This window comes from Phoca vitulina, unplaced genomic scaffold, assembly GCF_004348235.1.
Source record: "Phoca vitulina isolate PV1807 unplaced genomic scaffold, GSC_HSeal_1.0 scaffold6, whole genome shotgun sequence".
Classification (NCBI taxonomy): Eukaryota; Metazoa; Chordata; class Mammalia; order Carnivora; family Phocidae; genus Phoca; species Phoca vitulina.
Window position 1 is genome coordinate 44825534 of NW_022589709.1, and position 18920 is coordinate 44844453.

At 36.6% G+C, this 18920-nt stretch overlaps 1 protein-coding gene across 1 annotated transcript in view; it reads left to right on the plus strand.

Moving 5' to 3' along the window:
- The window catches only part of EDIL3 (EGF like repeats and discoidin domains 3), a 398312-nt gene that overhangs the window by 190817 nt on the left and 188575 nt on the right, over window positions 1–18920 (plus strand). The gene's annotated exons all lie outside the window — the stretch shown is intronic.

The following is an 18920-nucleotide window of genomic DNA, read 5'->3' on the forward strand; positions in this document are numbered from 1 at the left end:
CTTCAGCTCAGGTCATGATCCCGGGGTCCTGGGATTGAGCCCCACATCAGGCTCCCTGCTCCGGGGGAAGCCTGCTTCTCCCTCTCCCACTCCCCCTGCTTGTGTTCCCTCTCTCACTGTCTCTCTCTCTGTCAAATAAATAAATAAAATCTTAAAAGAAAAAAAGGAGAGGAACAGAGGAATGGCACATGGTAGGAAGAGTGAGGAATGAATATATGAGTTCTAAATACTGGAGTGATGCTTAAGACCAAAGTTGGATGTGTCAGCCAGAGCCAGATTTCCAACCGCCAGCAAAAAACATAGAGTACCTCCTGGCTCTGAGACGATGGGGGCATAATGTACTTTTAATGTATTTTTCTGGAGCCTTTTGTAACTGGGAATTTGTAAAATTTCTGTAGAAGCCTGTTATAATGGCATTTGTGCTCCTTAAAACAAGCACCTAAACTGCTTGTAATTATCTCTAAGAGCTCAGATCGCCCACAAGGAACTAAGCGGCTACTGATTTTTCTCAGACTGGGGCCTGAGTTGCCAAGGCTGATTCTCCCTCATTGTGGCATCATTGCTCAGCTTTCCCACACAAACACCTCAAGAACATCCCCAAGCAGATAGACATGGGAGCCCAAAATCTTGGCTGCCTTGATATTCACTTAATCCCATGAAGAGAATATTTCTGTCCTTACGTATTTACAAATCTTTGTGATATGGTGTCAGATCGGTGCTCAGAGGAAGAGATTCTGGCCACCCAGTTGAGTACCTTAATTCAGAGCCACTTGCATCCAATACACACATGCACTTACAGAGGAATCCCCCCCCCTTGAGATGAGAACAGAATTTTCATAGTGGAATGCTGTCCAAAGTTCTGAGGCAGGAATTTCTCCCAAGGTCAGATCTTCCTAACTTTTTCTTTCCTAAACTGCAGGGCTCTAGGAGGGAGAGGGTAAGAGTATACAAAGATTCAAACTGTTAGAAATCCTTAGAAGGACAGTATTTAAAAGGCATGTATAGACCCTAATGTCACTTAAATATTTCATATTGATTAATTCTCTAACCCTAATCTACTGCTGATGTCAGTGTGGAGTTGGGGCTAGTCCTTAAACTAGAGGTCGAGAAACTCCAAATCTGAGTTCCAACTAATAATATCTGTACAATGGTAACATTATTTTCGCATCTCTGGGCCTTGTTTTCTTCATATTGTGAAGAAACATTTAGTTTCCATTATCTTTAATAGTTTAGAAGTCCCATTGAAGACATCTAGTCATCATTTGATTATCCCGGTATAAGGGAGGTTGCTCTGGACAGGGTCCTGGGGAGGTGTCCACTTGCCTCTGACTCCCACATGTGGTTAGCTATGAATTCTTTCAAGAGAACCATCAGGTTTGGAGAAATAGAACAAACCATTCTTGGCCCCACTCCCATGGTGGAACATCCAAGTCTTTTCTCTCATACCTTATACCATATTCAAATAAGCTCATTAATTCACATAATTTTGTTGAATTTCAAAGCTTATTTTGAAACATAAAAAAATTCTCTCCCTTACTGCATCTGGTTCCCCACAAGACTTTAAACCCATGTTAGGAATTGCCCTGGGAAGCCTGAGGCTGAGAGATTCAATTCGGAGCTGGGATTTGTGGTCTCAACAAACTAGACCCTATTCTCTGAAGTGCATCGTTATCAGAAAGAACAGAGAATGGAAGGAAAAGGACTGGATTTGGAATCAGAGACCTAGATTTAGACCTGACCTTTACAGTTATTGGTTAAATGACCTTGAGCCAGTTGTTTGACATTTCTGCGATTGAAGATGTACAAATCGAGAAATTGAACTAGAGATAGATGGTCTTTGGTTCATACAAGCCGGGAGAGTATTATGGCTAAATGGTTAGCTTGCTCACTGTACAAAGGTTATCAAGCCATTCTCTTTATGATGAAATTGAAAAGGATTATATATTGGGAAAGCAGATTTAGAAGTTCTTGGAGCCCTGAGAGATTTTTTTAGGTAGGAAAAACAAAAAAGCCTCTCTCTCTCTCTTTTTAAACAGCTCTTTAATCCTTTGTAAGAACTGCTAGGTGTTTGGGTTAATTTTTCACAATGGTAATAGTTTTATGGCCCAAATATGCTCTAGAACCTTGCTGCTCAAAGTGTGAGGTCATACATTAGCCTTGCCTGGAAGCTTGTTAGAAATGTAGATTATCAGGACCACCTCACACCAGCTAAATCAGAATCAGTTTTTTTTTTTTTTCAAAATGATCCCCAGTAGACTCCCACACACATATTGAAGTTTGAGAAATACTGCACAAGGCTTTCAGTAGCTGAAAGTAATCAGCTTTCAGTTACATAACAATATATTATAGGTAAATTATTTATTACGGTTTTTGCAAATCAAAACTATATTGAAAATCAATGAAAATGAGAAATGTACCAATATAATATGAACATTTCATTTGGAAAAAGGATTGAAAAAAATTCTTCAGGCATCCATATATGGGGGAGGTATTAATTTAGTTCTGTATGGCAGAATGTGAATTAAGTATCTTTGGAATATAGCTAAATAGTTAAAGAATTTTAAGTTTTATGATACAGGAATGATAAATACATAATTAATAGATTTACTTTAATAACTATTTTGTCAATATGTTACAAATTAGAAAAAAAAAATGTTTCCAGTGCCAGCATTATCTACACATGATTTTTTTTTAATTAATAGATTTTAGTTTTTAGAATAGTTTTAGGTTTACAGAGAAATTAAGCAGGGAGTTCCCATTTATCCCTCCACCTGCCTGCATAGTTTCCCCCATTATTAACATTCACATCAATATGGTATATTTGTTATAAATGATAAAATGATATTGATACATTATTTTTATCTAAAGTCCATAGTTTATATTAGGGTTCACTTTTTGTATTATACAACCCTATGGATTTGGAAAAATACATAATGATGTCATGTATCTACCATAGCCTCATAAATGGTTTCACTGACCTGAAAATCTTCTGTGCTCTGCCTAGTCATCCCTTCTTCCCTTGCCAAAGCCCTGGCAACCACTGATTTTTTTTTTTATTAACTCTACAGTTTTGCCTTTCCCAGAATGTCATGTAGTTGGAATCCTACAGTGTATGTGGCTAGAATAATATAGTATGTAGCCCTTTCAGACTAACTTCTTTCACTTAGCAATATATATTTAAGGTTCCTCCATGTCATTTTATGTCTTGATAGCTTTAAAAAAAACCACTGAATAATATTCCAATTTATGGATGTATCACAGTTTGCTTATTCATTCACCTATTGAAGAACACCTTGGTTGTTTCCAGTTTTTTGGCAGTTACGAATAACACTGCTATAAACATTTATGTACAGGTTTTTCTTTTGTCTTGTGTGACGTAGTTTTCAACTCACTTGAGTAAATACCTAAAAGTGCAATTGCTTGATCATTTGGTAAGAGGACACCTGAGAGTAAGAAACTTCAAAGTGCCTTCCACAGTGGTTGTACCATTTTGCATACTTACCAGCAATGGATGAGAGTTCCAGTTGTTCCATATCCTCACCAGCATTTGTTACTGTAAGGGTTTTGGATTTTAGCCATTATATGTGCATTTTTGATCATGAAAGTAGCAGAGGTTGTAATTTTATAAAACTAATAATGATTCACATTATTTTTTATATGGAATTACCAAATTATACATGTTCTTAAAATACCATTAGAATAATGTGAAACACACACAGGTACATATATGTATATGTATGTATATATATGCATGGGTGTGTGTGTGTGTGTGTGTAAATTATAAGATGTAAATTATAGGATGAATTGAGCACCAAAATTGTCTAAAGGTTAGACTTTTGAAAGGCATTTTTATGTACGCAGTTTTCTTCTGGGAGCTGCATTTTGGGCTGGCTAGAAGTAATCATATTTTATTTGTTGCCTAGAAACAAATTTAATGCCTTAGGGAAGGACAATTTCTTCATTCCCAGAACTCTTTGTCCATGTTACTTCTCAAAGCATTCTGAGCATTCTTCCCTATGTATGCGCAGCTCCCAGCCTTCAATTCCTGCTAAGCACAAATTTTCTTGGTTCCTCTTCTTCAAGGAAGGAGAGCTCATCTAGGTGCTCATCTAGGTACCCATCAAGCCCTGAAACAAAAAGGATTGGTTTAAAGAAGCAGCCCAGGGGCGCCTGGGTGGCTCAGTCGGTTAAGTGTCCATCTGCCTTTGGCTCAGGTCCTGGGATCGAGCCCCACATTGGGCTCTCTGCTCAGCAGGGAGTCTGCTTCTCCCTCTCCCTCTGCCCCTGCTCCTGCTCTCTCTCACACACACTCTCTCTCTAAAAAATAAATAAAATATTAAAAAAAATTTAAAGAAGTAGTCCACATTATCTGATTCACTGAAGACAATATGCTTTCTAGTCCCTTCACCCACTGAAGAAGTTGGCCAGAAAAATATAGAATCTAAAACTTTCCTCTTCATATGTTATGCTAACTATTATAAACCAATGTGTTCTTAATTTTATCCTATTGATTAATGGATTCATATGTTCAACAGTATTTATTTTTATTTTTTTGTCTCACATCAGATATTTATTATGACTTTATGAGTAGTATTAATTCTAACCTACCATTAAACAACACTTATCAGTAATACTGACAATAAATGATACCCATCTTGAAAGCAGGCATTCATTTGTATCACAGACCTTGGCACTGAATTCAGCAAGGAAATCAAAATGCTTTGTAAGATGTGTGGCAAAAGATTGATTCAATGACTAAAAAATGAAAGCACTTGAATTCCACATGATCAAGATTAAAAAGGAAGTTGTATTCTGGGTGAGAAAGATATGATTCCAGGCTGATGGAGCATGGGTCTGTGAGTCATTTTGCTTTTGTAGCTTAAATATTTCACTTTTCTCAGAGTTAGCCAGTGATATTTGCCATTTCGAGGATCATTGTTAATTGGCTTAATAACATATTTGTCAATTACATGTTTTCTCTGGTAAGTGATGCTTAGTAAACATACAGACTTTGGTTTCACCTCGCTCTGTTGAATCAAAATCTTTGGTCAGTACCCTGGATATAGTTGGAAGTGTTCATATGGTCCGTAGGTGTACCAGGCTAAGGACAACTGGCTTAAAAAATGGCCTTTACTCTCCAAATTTTACTGGAGGAAGCCATGCTGTTAGGGAAGAATTCTGGATTATGCTGGGGTTTTTGATGCAGCTGTCTCTAGATCAACTGATGAAGGGTCAGTTAGCACCTAATGGTTCTGTGCTTCAACTTCCTTATCCAATAATTCAATTCAACTTAACAAACACTGAGAACTTCACAATATGTTATATGCTGGAAATAACACGTCTATAAAAACTGGAATTAATAATCTGTTATCCTTCCCTAGACAGGATATTTGTTAGGATCAGATGAGAGATTTGAGAACATACTTTACATATTTTAAGGTGTTAACTATCCTTACTGGGCTAATACTTTTAAATGTAATGGGGATTCCTAATGGTCTTTAATTTTTCCCTTCCTCTAAAAACATTCAAATTGTAATTTTTTTAAGAAAAAAAATGAGTGGTGGGCCAAGGGGAAGCTCAATTTGTAGCTCTATGCTTTTCTATAAGAATTCCTCTCTTAACATCCTTAATTCTTATAAGTAATTATTATTTTTTAAAATTACTCTTTCTGCTTTTGGCTTGATGGCCTCTTTATTTTAGCTTTCCACCAGAGGATCAGTTTGTCTTAATAAAGTATTTACTTGAAAACTGTGTGGAAACTTTACCTGGAGTTATTACTGACACCTGCAAACTATGTAACTACACTGGCTAAATAAACACCTCTAATGAGACTTCCAAAATAGACTTGTGTCCAACCCCAAAAGATTTTCTGACTGTGGGCTGAATTTCAAATTGTCCTGTTCACCAGTGACTTTACAGGTCAGTGTTAGCCACCTTAACTCTTTAGCCGCAGGTTCTCAAACTTAGTGTGCATCTAGGAGTACAGATAAATATTTAGATTTCTTTTGCTCATATATAGATATTCCAATTTAATACATATAATTGTGGACCCAGGTCTGACTTAATAAGTACCCTAGTGAAACTGATGCAGATGATTCTAGAACACTGATTCTCAACCATGGCTGCACATTAGAATTACTTGGGGACCTATGAAAAATACTGATGCTGGCTCTCACCCCAGAGACTGTGATTTAATTGGTCTGGGGTATCGTCTAGGCATTAGCAGTTTTAAATCTCCCCAGATGATTCTAACGTGCAACCGAGGCTGGGAATCAGTGTTCTAGAACCATACTGTGAGGAATTACTATGCCTTAAAAAAACTAAACAGAGAAATACTTAAAGAGAAACTGAGCTTGGGATACACAAACATAATCCCACATTAAATGTATAATCATGCAACCTTATTGAATTTTGTCATTTTCAACCATTTACAGCAAGAACTGATTAAAAGAATCAGGCCAGAGAAATATATTAGCTCACTGTTCTTTAAATATGTTATCCCTTAATCTATCAGAGTTCCAAGGCATTTTAATTTTTGTGTTTTCATCCTTGGCAGGAGCCTTACAAAGAGCACTGTCTTGGGAGATATATATATAATGGATATTTACACTATTCAAATATGGACACAGTTTGTGATTTTTGCAATAAGACACATATTCAAAAACTCAAAATATTTGAAAATTGTTACTTTTAATAACAGTTAAACATTCTTTTTTTTCCTGTTACTTATTAAAAGAAATTTGATTGTCAGGAAAACAAACTCTGAACAAAAACACGTTAAACAAATTTTACCAGAAGATTATACTCATGAAAGTGGTGTACTTATACTAATAGACCTGACCTTCTAAAACTGATTGACTCATTATTGTATAAAGGATCTCCAGGAATAGAGGTAGTACCACAAATACAGTTTAAAAAAAATAATTTGTTTGCATGTAATCCAAATTTCCCAAGCTTCCCAGCTTGTGCTCTTAACATTGATTTCCAAACTTCTGTTCTATGAACTACCATCGTCCATCCCAGTGGCCTATGTAAAGCCTCATTCTCCCCTGAAAACTTAACCAAATCCCTGTGAAGAAGCTATTTATTTATTTACACATTTGACACATTTTTTTGGAGCTTACTTACTATTTTGCCAGGTTGCCAACATGTGCTTAGGAAAGAATATAAGCTCTCTGGCTCTGCTGCTGGTCCCATCTTAAAAATACTGCTAAGCAGTAGGCTGCTCTGTCTTCTGCTGGTGGCCATCCAGGCAACTGAAACTGCACATGATCTGAGGCTTTATCAGCCATTTTAACAACATCGGGTTCTACTGTGTTCCCTGGGGCTGGAACGCCATGTGACTTTTTCCAAAGCCTCACACATTCCTTTATACACACAGCTGCTCAGCCTAACTGCTCTTCCATTCAGGGCTCAAACTGACACCTCAGAGGCGCACCTCTCTTACTCTCATCTCAACCATTTTTCCCAGGGAGCCTTTTTGCAGACTCATTTCATTTTAATCAGTTATAAAAGCAATAGCATCTGTGCACATTGGCTCCATAAGGCTCTGAAGTCTACTCAGCCAACAGATATATGTTAACTCCTTGTTCTGTGCCAAGTACTGTTCTGGACATTGCGATACAGTACTGATCCAAAATAACCAAGTCCCTGGTATCATAGGACTTGCATACTGTTGGGGAAATGGGTAATAAAAACTATGATGCATGAATTTACCATATGGCCCAGCAATCGTCCTCTTGGGCATTTATCCCAGAGAAATTAAAACTTAAGTTCACACAAAAATCTATATGTGGATGTTCTTAGCAGCTTTATTGATAATAGCCAAAAGTAGAATCAGCCCAGATGCCCAGGTGAATGGTTAAGCAAACAATTGTATATACATACCATGGCATACTTACCACTCATCAATGAAAAGGAAGGAACTGTTGATACATCCAATAACTTAGATAAATCTCCTGGAAGTTAAGCTGAGTGAAAGAAAAATGCCAGTCCCAAAACAATACATACAAGATGATTCTAATTATGTTAACTTTTTGAAATGACAAGATTTTAGAAATAGATTATTAGTTTTCAAGTGTTGGGAAGAGAAGTAGCTGAATGTAGTTATAAGAGGACATGAGGTATTTTCGTGGTGTTGGAACTATTTAGTATATTGACTGGGATGATAGATGAGAAAACCTACATATGTGATAAAATTATATAGAATTACTTACATTTATACAAATGCACAGAAGTAAAACTGGAGAAATCTGAATAAGATTGATGTAGTAATGTCAGTATTTTAGTTGTGCTTTTATATTATGGTTTTGCAAAATGTTAACCATTGAGAGGAACTAGGTAAAATGTACATGGGATTTCTTTGTATTTTTTTTTTTTTTTACAAATGCATGTGAATCTATAATTATCTCAACAAAAATCTCAATTAAAAAAGATAATGTATCAGAGGTACAGGTCTGTGATTCAACAGTCTTACACAATTCACAGTGCTCACCATGGCACATACCCTCCCCAATGTCTATCACCCAGCCACCCCATCCCTCCCACCCCCCACCACTCCAGCAACCCTCAGTTTGTTTCCTGAGATTAATACATTATATGTTAAAAAAAAGAAGAAGAAGAAGATAGCAGGAAGGGAAGAATGAAGGGGGGGAAATCAGGGGGGAGATGAACCATGAGAGACTATGGACTCTGAGAAACAAACTAAGGGTTCTAGAGGGGAGGGGCGTGGGGGTTGCATTAGCCTGGTGATGGGTATTAAAGAGGGCATGTACTGCATGGAGCACTGGGTGTTATACGCAAACAATGAATCATGGAACACTACCTCCAAAACTAATGATGTAATATATGGTGATTAACATAACATAATAATAAAAAGATTTTTAAAAAAGATAATGTAATATTATACAATATCAAGTATTAATATATAAGGATAAAGACAAAGAGCAGAGGTGTTTGAGTGCTATTTTAGGCATGGTCAAGGAAGTTTTCTCCCAGCAACTGACATTTGAGCAGAGATGGTAAATGAAGTTGGGGGGCCAGGCAAGACAACAGAGGAAATAGCAAATGCTAGAGTTGTAAGAGGGCTTTGTGCTTGGAGTATGATGGATAATGAGGAGAGGGGTTGAAAAGAGGCCTGAGTGGTAGTCAAGGGTCAGATCATGTAGGGCCTTATAAGCCATAGAGAGGACTTTTTATTTTGTTGTAATTGTGGAAGGGCACCTTTGGAGGGTGAAGAGTGAGAGGGAGTCCACGAACTGACTTCTGTTTGGAGAGTGCCTCTGGCTGCTGCTGAAGAACAGGCTGTGTTGGGGGCAAGAGTGCAATACCTGAGACCAGCTGGGAGGTGATGATGACTAGGACTGAGGTGGTAATGAGGACTTGGGAAGAACTGAACAGTGTTCAGATTTGGAAAATAGTTTGGAGTGGATTCCACTGGGATCATAAATATTTGTTTTTTTCTAATGAATTTCAGTAACATTATAACTTTTTTTTTACTTTTGCCATAGACTAGGGCAGTATAATACATTGTTATAATTTTGGGGTACCTGGGTGGCTCAATCAGTTGAGCATCTGACTCTTCGTTTTTGCTCAGGTCATGATCTCCTGGGTCTTGAGATTGAGCCCCACGTGGGGCTCCACATTCAGTGGGGAGTCTGCTGGAGATTCTCTCTCTCCATCTCCCTCTGCCCCTCCCCCCTCAGATAAATAAATCTTTAAAAAAATATTAATACATTGTTATAATTCCTAGTATGCCTTGTTATTGACATTCGTTTCTAGCTTTTAACAGCATCATTAGCATAGACTCTAAACTTTTAAAGATTAAAAAGATGTGTAATACAAATACATATACATATATAATCAATGCCTTTAATATATAGATGTTACTTAAGATGCATAAGATTTTTAAAGAACCCATAAAATTGGTTGTCTTTAGATGTATTGTATATTGCTTTATCTTTCACATTAGCTAAGTCATAACAGTAGAATACAGTATATTCAGTATATTTTAAAGAAAACATAATAGAAGTGATATGTAAATCATCACTAATGTAATTACATACTAAAGTACAATAATGATTTTGAAAAAGAGGACATCATTGGGAAACCCGGAAATCACAATTGCATTGAGTGGATATTTACTAACATCAGCCTTTAAAATGTATCTTGATTGATTTTGATCTCACAATTCCTAAATGATTTTGCAATCATGCCATAGCCTATAAGTTTAGAAAAATTAAGGCAATATATGCTTTGAAATAAATTACCCTTGGATTTTTGGTATGTTTTAATCATTTTATAAGACACATCTTAAACTAGAACATTTCTAAATGTGAATTCTTCCCCTCAGCCATATGATAAAAGTTTTTTAGTGATAAATAAAGGAATTGCTTCTTACTCTTTCTAAATAAAATGAGTATAGTTCATTTAAATAAGGAAGACATGAAGCAGGTTGAGAACTTCACTGTAGACGAGGCCCAAACTTTGATGCCTTATATGCCATTAACAAGTCATATCAACTTGAGCTAATGATTATGCTAAGCCTTGGTTTCCTCACGTGTGAAATGGAAATAACTGGTCCCTTTGCCTACTTTTAGGTCCAGATTGATGATATCCAGGCAATTTAATATATGCAGTGTTACATACAATTAGAAGTTCTATATATTCATAAACATGATTGGCTTTCAAAATGCTTTTTCTTTAAGTATGGTAAAAAAAAATGGGACTGAAAGCTAAAATAAATACTGATTTTATCTGAGCTAATTTTGTCCCTGAGAGGATGGGAACACTAGATGTCTCAGTTTTAAAAACAAAGTCTTGTAATCAAGAGTGTATGTCTTCTTCATAGTGGGGGTGAAAGGGAGGGGATAAGGAAGGGGAGAGTGGAGAGAGAGAGGAGAGAATGAAAACATGTTAATACTATTGTTTCAATTGTCTCCTTCCCCATGAAACTCTTTTAGAAGAGTTATCTATACCCCTTGTCTCCTGTATGCTCTGTGATTACTTAAAGAACGTAATGTCCAGATTCTGATGACTTCTTACACTTCCACTGTGTCTCTAAGGCACCATTATCTATTATGACATACTCAAATGAGTGTGCTATCTCTACATTTGTCTCTAGTCTATTTTCAGAACAACAGCCAAGGTGATCCTCTTAAAACACAACTCATATTAGGGAACTTCTGTGTACACCTCCACCCCCTGCCCCTCACTGCATGGTTTCCTAGTTCACTTGGAGTAGAATCCAAAGTTGTATAGCAACCAAGAGATTGATGTGTTTTGCTCCTGGCCATCTCTGACCTTCTCTCCAACCATGTTCTATCATGCTGATCCCACTTTGGTCACACCATTTTCCTTGCTGTCTGAAAATCTGCCAAATGTGCTTCCAACGTGGGGCCTTTGCTTTTGTGTTCACTTACCAAGCCTCTCTTTCCTAGATATCCATGAAGCTTGCTCCCTTTCTTTTCTTATTAGATCCATGAAGCTTGCTCCCTTTCTTTTCTTATTAGATCTTTGTACAAGTGGTAATTCTCAGAGTGCTTTCCTCCAGCCAGCTTGAATAAAATGTCGTTCTGTAAAACCTTCCTCTACCATCTCTCTAATCTCCATTCCTCTTATTCTCCTTTATTTTTTAGCATTCCTCACCACCTGACATATTATGTATTTATTTTTTATTGTTTTTCCCTCCTCTAAAAAGTAAGCTTCCTAAGAGCAAGGACTTGATTTGTTTACTTTTTCCTCTTTTTCAATGCCTAAAAAGCTCATAGTAGGGCTCAATAAATATTTGTTAGGGACACCTGGGTGGCTCAGTCAGTTAAGCATCTGCTTTTGGCTCAAGTCACGATCCCAGGGTCCTGGGATCGAGTCCCACATCGGGCTCCCTGCTCAGCGGGGAGTCTGCTTCTCTCTCTCCCTCTGCCTGCAGCTCCCCATGTTTGTGCTCTCTCTCTCTCTCTCTCTCTCTGTCTCTCTGACAAATAAATAAATAAAATCTTTAAAAATATATATTTGTTAAATAAATAAGTAACTGAAACTTTAATGTGTCAACCAATCTGCCATTAATGTATCATCTACTAATACCTGTCTTCCATAATGTTGGGCTCTGTGGAAGACAAAATACCAAGAAGCTTTACAAAACAGTGTATGCCTTCAATAGCTTATGAAATTAATATGGAGAAAAACACTGCTTCATCTAACAAAAGTCCTGTGGCCAAACAAGTTTGGGAACACTGTACATTTTTTTCCTCCTTTTGGAGATTGCCAGTGTTCATTAACTTATTGAAAGTTCTGGCAAGCCTGGCAGTATATAAAGAATGATAGATACATGATTGTTAGATGATTTTAAAAACTTGTTTAATATTGTTTAACTCAATTACCTGGAAAAGATGGGAGTGGGAGAGTCAGAATAGCATCAAAAGCTCAGAGGGAGAGTCTCATCTTTAGGTGAAGAAGAAAGAATGGATGAAAACGAAGTGAGGTAGAGACATGGGAAGGTGCAGGAGTTACTGCCAAATGAATGGTAAACATGGAGGTGGCAAGTCAGGTGAGGTTGAAAATTAATTCAAGGATCCTTTGCATCTTCTCATAGATTCATTTCAATGCATATACACAGAAGGAGTAAAGTCCACCCACGCATACTTGTCTATAAGCATTGACTCAGCACTTAAAATTCTCCCCAGAAATAGTGATTATGTTAGTGTTGCCCTGCTGTGGTAACTTCCTTTGTCTGAAATACAAAGGAGTGATGAGAAATGCTTTCCATCAAGAATATCTAGAGAGCCATTTGCCACTTTTATTTCTAGATTCTGTGCCATTATTTGTAGTTTACAGTTAGCACAGTGTTTTTCTTGGAGTTGCTTTTCTCCATATACGTTCTTACCAGCTCAGCCCATTATCTGCTGCCGTTCACCAGTTGTGTATGCTTTCATGCTGCATCTCTTCAGGTTGAGCTGAGGTCCTTTGTGAGCTACATTCTCACAGCCTAGGCAGTGAATCCTTCAAGAGTATTATTGTAGGACAGGAGCCAGCTGTACTTAGAGAGGACTATAGCACAAGAGTTACCCTTCTGGGGGAAATGGGTCCTGAGAAACTGTAGTCACACATACAAGGTAAGCACAGTAGAAGGTGGTTATGCCACAGATCAGGTGACTCTGAATATGCCCTTCCCGGACAGGTGCCAATTGTGTAGTTGCTTTCTTTATAAAACTCTACATCATCTGGTAGATGAAAGGTACATGAGAATAATAAACTGCAAGAATCTTACATTTGCTTTGCCATGTACATATTAGATTATAAAGTCCTTGAGGGCAAAGGTCTAGCTGCTTGTCTCTTTTGCTAGCCTTTGCATAGTAAGAAGCACAGGGCCACCAGCTCCATAAGCTGAACCTAAAAACAAAACAAAACAAAACGAAAAAACCCTAGCCCTGACCTAACTTCCCTACTTTATTTCCATGTTTTCTTTTATATACCAAATGCTTTGCCCAACTTAGCCACTTGCTCTTCCTCCTTCATCTTCCTTGATTGCCCATTGTGCTGCCTTTGCTGATGTGCTTTCCCTGCTGGGGAGCCCTTTCCCTTATGGCTCATCTATAATACCAGGCGCAGATCCTCTAGGAACACTTCTACGATTTCCACTCCTTCAAGCAAGAAAGCCCCCACTACTTTGTACCTTGATTGACACGTATTTCTCCATTCTGTCTACCTTACTTTGTATTTATTTGTGTATTTCTTATCACCCCAGGTAACTTAAAGACAGTTTCCACCTGAGTTATCCTTGATTCCTGATTATGACCCAGAATTGTGCCTTGCATATAACATGTACTCAAAATATAATTGATAAATGAATGACTAGTAGGAGCTCAACAAACACTTGCTTATTGTTTGACTACCAAAATAGAAACCTAGAGAAAACCATGGTGATCTACAATGGAAATAATTGCAATTGTCTTGTCTCTTGCACTAGACATGTTGGGGTTACTTGCCCTTATTTGGCAGAGTTATGTGCTTATTTTACATACCAATTTATCCCTTATATCTTGCAAGGTGCCTGTCACATAGTACATTTACAATAAATATTTGTTGAGTGAATGACAGGATACCTATTATCGGTGTATTATTTATACATTTTACATAAATTCAGGAAAGTACATGTTTCTTTTTTCTGAGGTACAAAGATGCTCAATGTTATCAGGTAGTGAGAACTATAGAAGCTATTTTGCTTGTCTGGCATAGACAAATCAGTAAGTATTCTATCCTAGGATCCTATCATTCCCACTCCACTATATGGTTTCAGATATCTATTTTTATTACCTTTCTTAATATGTAGGGATTTTGCTGCAAGCTGTTTCAACTGCTTCTAGGGAAAATCAGGGTATATGTTAAAAATAAATAATTATTCCAAATTCTTCTTGATTGACTCTGCATATATAATGAGAACAGCAAACACAGTACAACATGTACAACAGTAAAGATAAATCCCTTATGGCCAGCTCCAAAGGTACAAGTAACCTTTTTAGGGGCTGGGAAATTACTCCAATCTTCTATGGAGCTATATATAAACGACTCATCATATTTGAATAGCATAACCAATGGAGTCCACTAAGAAGTTGATAAGATATTATTTTGGTGACAATATAGCTAGCATTTTTCAGAATCATTTTCTTTGTCCTCATTTAGGATAAAATTCATTATATATCTGCAAGTCTATACACATGGATTTTAATTTTAGTTATTTTGTTTTTATTGATGTTGCTATTTTTTTTTTGTTTTTTGCTAAAACTCACCATGTGCATTTTTCTCTCTATAAAAGATGATGGTGTCCATGTTAATACATTACTGCCAACAGTACCATAATTATATACTTGGGTTGACTCAGGATGGCTGGTTGTTATCTCTGGTTAATCTTTTAAGTCTGCTTAGGTAAGTTCCTGGACTATCAACTGTTTTTTTTTTTTTTTTAAGTTATGAATTCATCTAAGGTATTTGGTATATTTTTTCACGGATAGCCTTATATATCAAAAATTAAACAAATGTGAAATTGCCTTATTTCTTTGGGATAGTTTAACTTGTGAGTAATTGATTCTATTTTTTAATTGATATTTCAAACTCATAGGAAATATAACTTATTTCAATTTCTCTGAGTATAGTCTTGTATGGGTGTAAATGACATTTTTATCTGAGAACATAGTCTTTTTCTTTCCCTTTCAGAGCAATTGAATTAAAGAAAAATGTTTATTGCCAGCTATCTTTCTGCTATAGTTTATGACCTGCCATTCTCAAATGGTTCAGAGAATATATTTAAAATGAAACTGCTGGTCACTTTGTTTTCCAGAGATTTGGGACATGATTTTGTTTTGTCATTTGAAAGTAGAGTCACTCTTTGAGGTTCAAATTTCTTGCCCAACTTTTATTTTAAAGCTTTCTCAAGTACAAAACTCAAGAGCCTTGGTGGATTTAAAAGCAGATTTCTTGTTTCCTTAAATAGTCCCTTTTTAAAAACATGATTGTTATTAAGTACATTATTATTGATAAAGAAAAAAGAAACCATGGGAGATCAGAAAGAACTAAACACTAAGTTTTCCTTTATTATTTGTCGTGACTTCTTGTATGCAATTACATACACACTGATGATTTAACACCTGCCTGGGGATGTCCAAAGACAAGAGGCTGTGACTGAAGCTACAGACTACACTTCTAGAATATGGCAGGGAAATATTGTGTGGATTTCCTGTGGGCCTGATGTGAACTTCTCAAAACAAAGCAGCTGTGTTATCTTAGGAGAGATGGAGCCCAAGGGGAAAGTCCAGGGAAGCTCCCTGACTCACCAGAGTGGTGGTCCAAGGAGGCAGAGCATAGTGACACATCAGAGAAGGCGCCTAGAGGTAAGGAATTCCCAGAAATGAGGTGTCTTCAGAAAACCACAAAATTGCCCTAGGAGAGAATGAACCCACAATTGCGCGTTCAGCACATCCAGTAGTCGCCAATGTCACCTTTCAACCTGACCATCAAGGAAGACTTTCATCTACTCTGACACTGGAGAGGTCAAAATACAACTAGAGAGTAGAGGATGTCTTGGAATTGAGGAAAAAAAAAAAAAAAAAAAAAAAAAAACACAAAAACTATCCTGGCTCTCAGTTCTTTCCTTGGGCACTGCCAGGAGGGTTCCTCCTGCCTTGAACCTCTCATTTTGGAGACCTTGCTTTGGCCTTCATTTTACATCAACCCTCACCATGGAGCAAAGAGTCAGTGGGTACAAAGGAGCATGCCTACCAGCCTGCAGATAGATATCCCCTTCTAGACCATGCTCAGGGTACTCAGGACCCCAGGATACTATGTCCAAATGATACCAAGCTTACTTCAAGGGCCTCTGTGGGCCTCTTCTTCATATCTGCCCTGGCATGGATGAACCTTGTCACTAGTGTGCACACCCCTCAGCTCAGTGGGTAGCTGTTTACTGCATGAGGGAGGCAGAGCTTGGATGTTGGGGCTGGGTTATCCGTTGACAAGGGTGAGTTGCAAGCCATTTTTTGCTGGGTCCTCACTTTGTTTTATGGAACTCTGAGGTATCTGGGAGTTTGAAATGCAAGCCTAGTCCTTGACATTGTTAGAAATGTAGAAGAATATATATATCTGTATATATAGAGAGAAAAATGTATTTCACAATTTATTAACCTCATTTGTAATTTTTAAATATTCAGACATGTGAGACAGCTGCCCTTTTGCCCAGGCCCTGCAAGCGGTCAGAGAGGGCCTGCTCTTTCCTTGCTAAGGTACACCTAAGCTGGGGAAGAAATTTCCAAACTGGATATATTCATGGATTTTTAGATGCCACAAGACTGGACTTAGTTTAATATGTAAAATGTAAATGAATGTTTATTTATTAACTGAAAATAAGCTAAGGATATTTTTATTACCTAAAGGTAACCAGGGAAAGTATGGAAGCTGCTTCAAGATTTGATTCAAGGATAGGTAGACATAAGTATCTACTATTAGGTAAAAGATGTTTTGTTTTGTTTTGTTTTAGATACTAGGAAACTCTTTGTTTTAAATATTATATATTGGGAAACCCAGTGTTCATTTTTTGATTTGGGTGAATTGTTACCTTACAGTTACCCTATGATCTTAGTGTCTGTCCAAGTATATAGGCTTGACTGTATAACATTAGTCATACCAAACCCAGTTTTTAAAAAGGCAATTATCCTTAAGCTAGCCGAAAAGATGTTTTATTTTTCTCTTAAGTTAGAAATACTTAATTATATTTAAAATGATTGAAATAACAAAAAAAAATCTAATTCTATTAACCATTGTCATGCTTTAGGAATCATAAATAGGGGAGTATGGTTTTATGCTTACAAATAGGACCTAAGTTAAATCCCCAGGTCCATGCTCTTGGACACTTTACTTATAGTGTATTTTTGTGTCTAGATGCATATATCCTGATAGGTGCAAAGAAAATAAGATAATTTACTTTTGTATATACTTTTTACAAATTACATTTATTACATATATTAATTTTACATATACAATTACATTTATTAATTTTACTGCACAGATTGATAAGGTACCTTCCTGCATTTGTTTGTCAGAAAGACACTAATGCAGAGGTTCCGAGGGAAAAGTAGGAGTTCTACAAAGCAGCATACTTTCAGCACGGTACAGCTGCTTATGTTATCTATTTTTTATTAAATCAACCCTCACCAAACCCACATTGGCCTGAAAAGAAATATGCAGAGAAATGTCACATGGGAGAAAATACCAATAATGCAAGAGGAGAGGAAAATGGCAACTAATATTTCTTCTCCTAATATGAGCTAAGCACAAAGCGTGAGATAAAGCAGTGTTAAACTGATCATATCTAACAGGAGATTAGCTTCCTAAATTGAAATTATCAACATGTTGCATATTTTATTTTTACTTCCACCATTATTTTTGATGAACAGAGTACCATGTTTTGGGATATTGATTCTAATGTGAAGCCATCACAATTAGGGAGATGCTTTTTGCAACATTTTCTCATTATTTTTAAAATTTATATTTTCTATAGGCATTTTTAAATTTACATAATATATTCATTTAATAATGCTTCTATATAATTTACAAAAACTTAATTAGATATTTATTGGAAGTGCATACCACAATTAAAATTTTACTGGTAGAAATATGTGATCAAGAATTTTGAGACCATGGTTAGAAAGGACTGGAGAATATTTAAAACTTTTGAAAGAAAAAATATACTTAAACATATGAGCCCATGTAAACTTGAACATGTAAGAGTAACCAACAAATGGATGTCTTGTATTTATGTTAACTCATTTCTTCTGCTTCTATCTAACCCAAAAGACACCATTTTCTACCTACAAATTGGTAGTCTACTTATGACTATTGAAACAGTATGAAGCCTCAATCAGAGAAATTTATGCAGACCTAGGAGAGATACTTGTAACAATGTCGGTACCCTGGCTTTCATACAGTGATTTGGGATGAGCTAACTCATAAATACACTGTTTATTTATAATAGATAGCTAGTTGCCCTTTAACTTTTTTTGTTAATGGAAGTTTCTACCCATTAATTTGTATTGCAGAGTGGCATAAAGTGGATCTCTGGGGATGCCTGTGGCTAAAATGTTTCTACTTGGTTGTGCACGTACAGGCAAGGGGGATATCATTAAAATGTAATAAAAATGTATGTTGTTTCTTTTTATTGTTCTGTTTGTTCTTTTGTTATAGGCACCACAGGGGAACATTTTATGCATTTAGTAATAAATGAGTTTGGGGGGATATAAAATGACTGTAGATATTTGGAGGAGTATGACTATTAGATCAATACCTTAGATACTAAGAATGACATTGAAATGAAAAAGCATGGAATGACAGAATGAATGGCTTGACCTGAAGGTTTCAAAAATTAATGTAAACACCTT